Genomic DNA, 12,235 nt, shown 5'->3' with positions numbered 1-12,235 from the left:
CTATATTAAAAAATCTGGAATTTGGAATGGGGAAAATGGAGCTTACTCTTTTTCTTCTGTAATTTTCCATAATGCCATCTATGTGTCTTCCTTACTGATATTAATATCTCACCCACTCTACTTTTGGACCCCTCATTCTTCTGTGGTGTGAATTTTGTCACTACATGTTATGATTTTTCATATACCTGAACTCTTTTTTCTATGCATAGTTCTTCTCAATATTTTTATAAAGCTGTGTTACTAAAATATCTTCCTTCTGGTCTCCAGTGTAGCAATTCTTTTTTTTCCTTCTCTCCTCACACATGGTCATTCAGATACACTTCATTCATTATAAATGCCCAGTTTCAAATACTTCTCCTTGCCTATTACTTTGACCACATCAGGCTATAGCTGAATATTCCCACTTAATCCCAGAAGGTAAAAAAACCCCTTCTGATCTTCACGTACAACTTTTTCATTTGGAGCAAAATATCTGCATTACTTTTTACCACATAATCTCATTAATGCATTTCTGTGATTTTACACTAAAACTACCAAAGGCTTTGGTAGCTTTAGGATATCCTAAGACATTTCCTCTAGGACAGTTCCTGGGACAAACCCTCTATGGCTCTTAAAGTTAGAAAACTTTAAAGTTTCCACCTGAATTTATATATGGCTGACAGAAGGCCTTTTTCCATGGTGCCAGCAGATAATTTTTTCCCCAGTTACTTGCAGGGGCAACCAAACGAATCAGCAAAATAACTGTGGGCGTCTGGGCAAACAACACTATAATCACTGCATTGCTCAGCATAGGACAGAAACAAAAAGAAAGCACCACATATACAATTAAATTTAACACTGTTTCCCTTGTGCCTGGATGGAGAATTTTCCTCTGCACCAGAGCTGGAGTAATTCCCTTAGTCTAAAGATGGATGAATTTGGATTAATCTGGGTTTCCTGACTTCAGAAAACTTGCACAAGCTGAAGTTTCCCCATGAATGATTCCTTCACACATTCATCAGCACAGCTTTGTGTGAAAACAGGACATAAGCAATCTTGAAATAGCACTGAAACACACTACATTTGCAGTTATGTGGAAACCTAACACTTTCCTTTTCCCTTCTGTGTCTCATCCAGTCCTTGTGCATTTTCCCAACACTTGCATAGATCAGGTGCTCAAGTTTTGCTTTGTTTGTCTCTTCTGGGTGATACCTGATAGTGCAATTTCACTCAGTGAAGCATTTTATCTGTATTATAGTTGTATTTATGGTGCTAAATAAAAGGCTATTTTATCATCAGCCTGTTCTGATCCTGTTTCTGTTAATGGCAAGAGAGAGATGACAGAGATTGTAGAGCAGAGACCACATGGTAACTTTGATGCAGATGGTGAGCTGAGTAAATACTGATTTTAAGCAATGTCAATGGCACATTTTGCAGGCAATGAAACAAAACCCCTAAAAGAAAACCCCTAAAAGTTTGAAGGCCATATGATTACACTATCTTGAGATCCATTGATGCTACCAGGATCTATGTGTGTGCTTGTCTCTGTGTGTGTGTATAAATTAGAAAAACACTTTTGGAAAACACCACCTATATTTCAAAAAGAAATGTTTTAATACTTCAGTTCAACCACAAATAGGCATGGAGTATTAACTCAAGTATTTTTCTTGGACACTTGCATTTAAAAAATATGTCTGTCTGACCTGTAAAATAATAGAGAAATTCACATGCCGCTCATCAACCAATGATAGTTTCCTTCATTGTCATGCTCATAGCAAGCTGCACTTTTGCTGAACTACTGTTTGTGTTGATCTTTTCTACAATTTTTTAAGATGTTTTCTGAATATTTAATTTATATAAATGGAGGTCTGGCTAAGCACATCTTTAATTCTTGTTCACAGCCACATTATTTTGTAGGTAATAGATAAATCTATAGTCATTCTAAGAGCTAAAGAAAACTAGTATTTTTCCTTACAGTACAGGAGAAAAATCAAGATTCTCACATTCTTTGTACATTAGTGTCTCAAAGGACGTGTTCCCAACTCTACTCAGAAAAGAAACAGTTTAAAGCAGAAATTCAAACCGAATAAACAGAACTGTTGGCTGAAGGGTGGTGTGTCTCTCATTTACTGTGCCAGAGGTCCTGGAGTCAGGCTGTGGTTAGCCCTGGCCTGGACCAGCTGTGTCTGTCTCACTCTCTGCAACTCGTTCACTTCTGCCCTGCATTCCCTGGCCACAGCACCCACTGAGTGCCACCATTCCTTCTGTACCCTCAGCTGCCTAAGTTGAAGCATCCCAAAGCTGGATAGAGCCTGAAATTCTGTGTTGAACTCAGGGCTGGATCAAGTAACAGGACCCATATTATGTCTAGGAGCTCTACTTGGAAATGCACTTTTGGTTTTAGTCTGGTCTCTCCCCCATCAGATGATGCCTTGCTGCTGTGGATTTAGCCACTGTATCTCTCAAGCTGCCTGCATGCATCTGTGAAGCAGGACAGTCTTTCCTCTGTCACATGAACAAATATGGGAAGGAAGTCTTTTGCTAGAAGGACCAGTAAGGAGGGCTACAAAAGCTGGTGAACCTGCAAAAGCAGGTGTACCTTCTCTTTTCCCCAGCTTCCCACTCCTTGGTGTCCTGAGACCCCTCATGGGCTGTGGTGGTGAAGTTGCTCCCCTCCTCTACAGCTTCTCCAAAACTCCTGGTGCTATCCCTGCCACTGCAGGGCAACCCTGGACCATAGCCTTTTTTTTTAATGTCAGATATTTCAAAGACAGAAACTGCTGTTAACAGCAAACAAAACTCCCTATAGAATGGAGACCATTGTTGCCAAAAAAAGAAAATCTGTGCTTAAAGAAAACCTAACAGCTTACTCCATAAAAACATACGTAATTTCAAAAGACAATGACCATGTCATTAATGTGAGCAAAGCAAGTTGTAGACAGTCAGTTGCACTGGCAATAGCAATCTTGCTGAGGTTCAGAAGTGGCAGATCCTTTACAGCTCTATTTTACAGGGTATGGTCTGTGATTAAATTAATTAGAAGATAATCTGCTTGCCAGACCTTCATATTTTGAAAACCCTGAATTTGGTGTAACAATTTTATTATTTTATAATATCCTACGAAATATATTCCAAAACGATATATATTTGATTCCTGTTTTTTAATGGAATGATGATTTTTTATATATTAAAATACCTCTTGAAATGAAAACCCACTTTTTGGTTGAGAACGTCTGTTGGGGGGGAAAAGGGAGCTATTTTACTCTTTGTATTTCAGCTTTAAAAAGAATATTTTTCCTTTTTTTTTAAGTTCAAGGGAATGACTTTCTTCTATTCAATCATTGATTCCATAAGAGATTAAGAGAACTAATATATTTCCAAAATACTAGATCAGAGCAGTGTAAATTAATGTCAGTAGAGCTTCCCCTGAGATAAAAGCCCTCAGAGCCAATACCTTGGCTCCTGCTAGAAGAAACAATCAAAAGGAGACAATGCATATATGCCATTGAAGGATGAAATTGATATTTCAAGAACATGAATACTATCTGCATGCCTGACACTCTGGTGACTGAGCAAAGTCTTAAAATGACTGGTTTAAACACTGCACTAATAATTCCCAGGTTATATTCTGCAATCTGGAGCAATTATAACTGTTTTGGATCACTGTGTGTGTGAGAATTACTTGGTAGTGAGTTGTACTGTTATAAAATTTAAGATACTACAAGTTATTAATATCCATGCATTTTACAACAAATCCAGTGAAATCAGAGAAAACCTTCATGTTGCAAATGTAGGATTAGTTGAAGGCATTCAAATGTAAATGATCATGCCATCTTCAAACATTTTGGAAACGTACAGAGGGTATAAACCACTGCAATACATGCAATACAAAATGCAAACCTAAGAGCACACATACAATTTCATATTGAAACTTTACAGGAAACTGGGAAATATTTATGCTAATGAGAAAACAAACTTTAATTCATTACATAAATTTCAAGTTTTCTCAGGATATTGAGGACATTATGCTACATAAAATTTCTTATAGCCTCTATCCATGAAATAAGTGCAGTGTAACAGTGTTCACAATTTTATTTGAATAAATGGATATGTCAACATACACCACAAAGGTTGTGCTCTAGTGAATTCCAAATCCTTGTCTTATTGAACTTTGTTTCTGGTTTATTTTTCAATCCCAAACAAAACATCATTCATCTTTTAGTGATAAATATGATAACCCAGCTCTGAACTGTACTTGTTTAGCTAAGCAAAAACACATTGAAATTTTCCATCTCTGGGGCCAGCAACTGCATTTTCCTGAAAGGGTCTAACACCACCAGTCCGCAGGCTGGGCTGGAACAACAGACAATAGCTCTGTATGCTAATAAAAACTATTTTGCAACACCACATGCTTGCAGACTCAGCAGTACTATCTTATATTCCACCACGATTAAAGGAAGAACAGCAATTTCTTTCCCTGCTCCTTCTCAAAACTGATGTAAATTATACCTCTTAAACAGCAAACTGTAAATTTGGTTTTAGAAGAATGACAGTCTGTCTAATGTGAGTGGAATAGAACCCAAGTATGTGAGGCTGAAGCTCTGACTCGTGCCTTTGGCCTCAGTGAGAATTCCTGGAACTGCCTTCGTTAATGAGTTCTGGAATAACCTGTGGAGATCTGTGTGCATGCACGTACCTGGCAGACAAACCCACGTGTGTTGGAACCCAAGTCACTGCAAAAGTATGAAAGGAGTAGTAACAAGGTAGAAAAAATTGGCCTATTAAGATTTCTCCAGCAAAGCCTTCAGAAAAAAATGTCTCTCTCTCCAGTGTATGTTTACATGGAACAAGGAAAATTTTTATCTTATACACCAATATCAATTTAGATTATATTTCAGTATTACCTCCCAGATGTTTCAAAACCAAAATTACTAAATATCCTTAGAAAAAATATATTCTCTTGACACTTTTTACTCAAATAAAAAGAAGTGCAAGGAACATAATTGATTATAAAGGGTATTTCAGACCTGTTTTAGCAGAGTTTGAATAATTGGAGTTCTCTGATTTCCAAAATGCTTTTCTAGGCTAACAATATGGTTTATTCCTACACAATATATAGTAAAAAAAATCTGAAAAGCTTTTCATCTACTTTAAAATTTATAACATACAAAAAGAGGGAATAGCATGCTATGATGGATTTAACTTGTGGGCTTATTATACAAACAAATGCTAGAGATGTAGAATTGGAAATGTATTTAAGGAGGATCTTTGAATTTTACAGCAAGCCTGGCTTAAGGTGTTTAAAAGTAATAGGTTTTGGATCTTGTTCATAGTTTGCAACAAAGTTTAGTAATTTCAGAAGCAGATATTGAAGTTCTAAATCACCTTTTCTGAAAGAAAAGTGGGAGCCATCCATTCCTGTTGCTGTAACTAGGGATTGTTTGATTTTAAAGTAAATGCGGATGGTCTCTGTTAAAGCTAAAGCTTTTTCTTAACTAAGAAATTCCAAATGTACTGGATGTAATGATGTATCAGAGACTAATTAGATATGGTCTTTACACATGCAAGAAAACAATATTCTGAATGCTCATTTAGAAATTCATCACAATCTGGCAGACCAGACTGCATGAAAATATTTTGAGATTTTGCTATTAGGAAGCAATATTTGACAGATCTGGCATATATCTGACAAATTTTAAATAGGCATGTTATTTTTTTCTGAAATATTTAAAAAACCCTGATCAACCAAAAAAAAGCAACCAAAGAATCCCAAAATGAAAAACCAAACAGCTGGACAGGCAGTACAAAAGAACCAACAATAAATATTTGAATGACAGGGGAAAATTCATATGCTATCTGCCTGTATCAACCACAGAAGTAAGAGGTGACTATAAAAGAAGAGGAAAAGAACAGACTTTAAGGGTATGTGAATTGAAAAGGAATCTGCCATCAAGGACCAAAAATCAGGCAAACATGAGAAATAAGGCACTTAAATAGATCTGTACATAATGGGTAGTTATTTCTGTGACTCATTAAAAAGCTTCTTTTTATTACTTGCATTCACTGTTTATGCAGAAATAATTAAATCTAAACAAGACTTTGCTAGCAAAAACAACTGTAGCTATCTCACATTTTCTGTTTAACTCTCTTTTCCCTGCTGTTTATGCTGATTTGCACAGGGGATGGAACAGTTGGAGCACTCTAAATCCTTCTTTTGTACTTCTTTTAACTTTGATGAGCAAAATGGAAATGCTAATCCCTTCTGCAGACACATGATTTCCTTCCTTTCTCCTTCTCTCTGAGATATTTGTTTTTCTGTTATCCAGCCTTTGTTCCCTAGCCCCAGCAAGGTTCATATGATGCACTCCTTTTCCCAGGGCCCTAGGGTGAGCAAGGTTCCACAATCCAGCAATTCATGAAATGCGAGTGATACTGAGACAGGCAAGGGATCTATCAAAGCAGCTTCCTACCTCTCCATCCTCTCACTATGCCTTCAGAACAAACAAACAGTCAAGAGTGTTCAGTGGAAAGTAAGCAGAAAGGAAACAGTCTAAAATACTGGCCTGAATTTTAGCCCTGACACTGATTGTAGCAACTTCAGTGATTCCAGGTTTTCACATTGTGCTTCTCCTTTGTTCCATATAATTTTGACCAGATATTTAAAATTGGAAAATAAATAATAAATAATGATTCAGGAAACAGTAAAGTCACAAAAACAAGGTGAGAAAAGCTTTTATCTGGACATGAAGCAGATGCACTGGTACAGCATGTAACATCTATGAAAATGTTGGAGAATTTTCTTATTAAAGGCCTGGGAGGAGTAGGATGTCAAAAAAGTTACACAAAGGGAGTGAGTGCTCTTTATTATGCCCTGTAGTAAAATCCTTCATTCAGTGGGCATAATCTGGAGCACTAAATATTACTTTTATTGAGAAAACTAAACCAAATTAATTTCAATTAGGTTGAGGTACAGATGCACAGGTAAAAGGATATTGTTTGAAAAGTCATCTTTTAAATCCTAGTTTGTTTGGTTTTTTTTAATTCACAATAACACATCTTTCCAAAGAATTTAGGATATCTGTAGAATTAGTTATGTCTGCTTTGCAGTCACTTGTCTACAGTAAAGTCAAAGAAAGCAAACAATCATTTGCTTCCTCATACTAACATAAACAAGTTCAAGAGGCATATCAAATCTTGAGAAATGAATACTCCTGGACCTCCCACTTCTGACCAAAACAAATATTCTCTGTCACAGAATGTGAGTGACCCCATTTTTTCATCTGACAGATGCGTGTCTGGTCACAGAACATGGAAGCGTTGGAAGAAATTGAATGTGACTTTTTAAGAGACTGCTTAGCTCAGCAGTTGAACTCACTGTCACCATTACTGTCACCATTACACTCAAGTATTACCTCCCCCTTACGTAGGACTGGTCTCTGGCCCAAAATAAAGTGATCTCTTACTCTGCTACTCTTGTTCTAGATGAAAATTTATCAATGTGTTAATATATTTTTCTTTACTGCTCTTACTCTATAGTTTCAGACCAGGAAAGTGTTTTACCCAGGTGCCAAGACAAAACAACAAAAGAACGAAGTTTTTGGGATTCCCCTGTAACTCCTTTCAAAGCTGGATACATCTTGCTCTTGTTAAAAATCAGTACTAGAATTTTCCAGACCTGGCATAGTAGACTGAAGACCTCTACTTCTGTTCAGACTGGCAGGCTGAGAAGCTGACAAGACAGAAAGTTGGTACAATACCCAAGCTCTTTCTGAGGGTCTGACAGGATTTTTCATTTTATAGTAAAGCTAGCATTTTTTCCACATTCTTTCTTATCTCAAGTTCCTGGGGATGAATCTGTGAGGACCAAAAAAAAAGAAAGCAAAGAAAAAACTATAACAAGTGAATGTTGACAGTCTAAATCAAAGGCTCAGTGCTTTATAATCAAAGTTTTGGAAAAACAAGAATAGGACGACCCTGAGGCTTTGGCACTGAGTTCAAGAACACAGTTAGGAGTCCTTGCACCTCCAAGAACTGGGAGAACTGAAATGGAAACAAAGGCCTCTCAAAAAACAGGGGAATAAATTAATTCATTCACTACTGCCAGAAATTATGCAGTGGGAATGCATTCTAACTAGCAATGTGTTAGGCAATGGTCACAGCTGGATGTGTTTCCAGTTTCAGTAGTGCCCCAAAAACCACTGAATGTGATGGAACTCTCCATTAACTTCAAACCCAACTAAGTCAAACAGCGAAATTCAAAGACAACTGAGGAAGTTCACAAGACAGCAACTTAAACTGCACAAGGCCAGAGGATCTGGAAAAATCCCAAGTGTCAGTGAAGGGACTAATTAGAGGACGTGAAAAGCTCACTCCCAAATGTCCTTTAGTCAGTCTAAGGAATTTCATTATCTTCTGTGATAACAGGATTCAGTAAATGCAAGCAGTGATCTGAGTCAGTTTCTAACTCAAGCACAAATTTTCTGTGAGCTTTTTTAAATGCTTGGGTTTTTGCTCAGCAATACCACAAGGCCTCTAAGTAGCCTTTCTTTTCTTTAATCTTTTCTTTGTTGGGTCTCTTGGGTTTCTAGCTAGTCTAGGATTGCTAACGTCAGGACTTCTGTCATCCAAGCTCAAACAAATTGCCAAACATTAATTTCAGCATCAACTAAGGCATGTCCCCTACAGATACACCAATCAGCCTCTAAACCCTTGCTCTTGAAAGTATAAATCAAAATAAACAAAACTGTTTTCTTATTTGTGTGCTATGCAAAACATCAGGCTCATAAGCTTGTAAAATTCTTTTTATAACATATATTCTTTTTCAGAGAAGTTTCCCTAGCTCTAACATAAAATAGAATTCCAATATTTGTAAGTTAGCATTTTCCTTCAATTAAATCTACTTGCTTAATGTTTCTGGAAAACGAGGCCAGCAAAGCATTTTGTAGTCTGACAGGACTGTATACCACTGAAATCAAAGTTAAGATCCAGACACAAAGTGGTTTGAACTTCATTGGTCTTATAAACAAAAAAACCCAAACCTACAGACCAAAAGATATAAACGTTTCAGGCCCTAGGTTTCAGTGTGCCTAAATCTACTTAGTTGTGTAAGAATGAAGAAAAACATTAAAAACAATATAAATAATTTGTTATAAATAGGAACCTTCCTTCAATAAAGAATAAAAACCTGGTAACTTTTGTACAAGTGAAAGTAATGAATTCTGGAGCAGCCTAAAGAGGATATGTTTTATAAATGAAGGAAACATGGGAGTGAGGATTTAGCAGACTAAATCTTAAATTATCAACACAGCAGAAAATACTATTGTTAAAAGTGAAATAATGTTAATTACTTGCAAATGGAGCAGTATAGCAATTACCAGAACCAGTAAGAAGGTGAAATTATGAATTTTTGCTGCAGAAGTTACAGGTGTTTACTTTGTTGTCAGGAAGGAGCATACACAGGCATTGCAAGCAACTAGATCACTAAATTAAGGAGTAAACTCAGGCTGCTGACCTAAAAAAAGAGAAGAGCAACAAGATAGAATAGTGTGGGGTTTTCTTTGTACTTAGTGCCCTGATTCTTCATGGAAGAAGATGCTTTTGCAATGGGAAGAAATTGAAAATATCTGACTTACTGATTCAAGACCTCTATTTTCATAGAAGCAATTCATGCTAAACCTTCCTTAGAAGGAAGTTTGTCATCCAGACATGGTATTATCATCATAATACCATAAACCACTGTAGACTTGACTTAATTGCCAAAATAGCACATGATATCTTGTGCCATTTGGTATTCCCACAACACCCCAATCTCTACCTATCTGTTAACCAACCTATTGCTCTTCTACCCTTTGATCTATCTGCCAAGCCCTGTCAAACACTGTGGATTTACTAGGCTAACTCTAGAAACTCGAGGTTGGACATTCAAATTATTATTATGTAGCTTAAAGTTCTTGATGTTCTTTCAGCACATAATGAAAATTTGGCCTACTATGATTGCCTTATTGAAAAAAAATGCTGTATAAGTTACATAAAGCAAAGGGAATAAAGTTTCCTTAGCAAGTTGTAACTTTACCCATGAATCTTACATCCCTCCATAGATACAGAAGTGTAGCTGTTTCTGTTGTTTCCTAGCTGTTAATATTGGATGTTGACAGTACTAAGAGGCATATTTCATTGAAGAGTTGGAAAATGCTGAAAACATTCAGAGGAATAGGCGCATGTTGTACAAATACTGGTATTATAAAAACACAGAATTAAGTAGGAACTGATAATAAAGCACAATCAATTAGGAAAAGACATAGCTTGACTTATACTAATATAGTACAACCTATTTCTGGTGTAATATAGCTCGTTATACTGCAGTTTATGCCTATCATTTGCAGCATATGATAGAGAGAGGTTCATATCTATAAGCAAGTGGCATTTCCTATCTGAAGGAAAACATACCGGAAGTAGCATATTCTATGAGCATTGCCTCATAAGTACTTAAAGAAAAGTAAAGGGGGGAAAAAGTACCTGTGAATACACACCAGATAATACCTGCAGTAGATGGATAGTCATTAAACATTATCACATATAATGAGTCACAAAATAGAAATGTTACATATTAGGAAAAATATTAATATAACCCAATTTGCTTAAGCCTTGATATTGGACACTGAGAAATTTGTATTTCGAAGTTATCAGGTAACAGACAAAGTTTTTCCAGAATACAACTGTTATTATTACATTGATAGGAGCAGCAAGAAATTTGAGGAGAAGGGGTGAAAAACTGTGACATAAATTAAATGCCATTTCCTTACAACAAATCTTTCTTTGACCTTCCAAAAGTTCAGTTCAGCAAAATCAAATATAAAGGTGTTTGAAGTCTGAGAAACTCCCTGGGCTGAGGTCTTCAGCTGAGGATAGAATCTGTACTACCTCCCACAGCCCCAGAATGCCACTGCCATTGGTCAGGGTCTAATACCACTGGCTCTGCATTCCAAGTTACTGCATCCCATTTGCGACAGTGGACGCTAAAGGTGAGTTTTGGTACTTCTCTCTTAATTGAATTTTTATCGCTGGAAATACTAGTATTTGTTTTATTTTATCATGCTTAATACTGATTCAAAGCTTGCAGATTGTGGAGACTATTTATTTTTTCCTGGATATGTCTTAGTTCCTTCCTGTGAAAGGTGTACATAATCTTCATCAAAATATTTGATCTTACAGCTATTGCAGATGCCAATATTTCTACAGTGCATTACAGTCTGTTACATGAAAGGGAAATAGAGACATGCAAAGTTAGTGCAGATACTATAACCATAGGTAAACAATTTTTTTTTCACAGATATTTGCTGGCGTTTTCTATATATATATGCAAAAATTAATACTTATCAAGCCTTATACCCTTTAAAAATATTTTCTTTTTAGGAGATATGACATGAAAAGAATTTTGCATAGTGAGCAATTTTTTATTTAAGAATTTTTTATTCAGAGGAAAAATTACACCACATATGCTAGTACTGCATTTTGGGTTGATAGATAACACCCTTTATAGCTGAATCTTCTGGGATAAATGACATGGAAAGGAAAAGCAAGACCAAAACAAATTCTGTCAAAAACATGGAGCAGAATACGTAAAGACAGACAAAAAAAAAGCAAATTCTAACTTACTTGCTCTTCTCAGAGATTGATTGCATTTTTATTTTAGTTTAGTTTATTTAATTTTTTTATTAAAGCAGAATACTTTTTGTAATATTGGAAGCTAATATTGAAAGGTGCAATTCATCTAAGCTCTCTCGAAGAGAAGACCCAGTGACTCTAGCTTCTTCCAGCAGCAGCTGAAGTCTTTCTGAATAAAGAAAATGAGAGAAAAATGAGCACCTTGTATTACTGACCATCCCCAGAGGAATTTCATATCCTCATGCCTAAACCAGCTTTATAAAGACCTCTTTTCATGAAGCCAAAATTCAGCTTGTTGCTCAGCACGTACATTAAAAAAATGTCTCATGTATTTCTTATACTTTATTATAAGCAGCTACAGTGTTGAAATTAAATATTTAGGTGTATCATGGCATCACAGAAGGAGTACAATTATTAGACTTATGCATTGCTAATTGTCACTGTGCTTTTGGTGAAATTAATGTGCGCTGTAGCTTAAAAAAGGTGTAAGTAAAGAAAGCTGAATAGAACCTCGTGTCAGGCATCTTATATGATAATAGTAAATGCATAACTTACAGGGAAAAGGGAATGCATAAACAATACTGCTCAAGGC

Source organism: Lichenostomus cassidix, chromosome 1Aa (assembly GCF_008360975.1).
Source record: "Lichenostomus cassidix isolate B80296 chromosome 1Aa, HeHo_3.0, whole genome shotgun sequence".
Lineage (NCBI taxonomy): Eukaryota > Metazoa > Chordata > Aves > Passeriformes > Meliphagidae > Lichenostomus > Lichenostomus cassidix.
The sequence above is the reverse complement of the archived record's forward strand: the minus strand, read 5'-3'. Positions refer to the sequence as shown.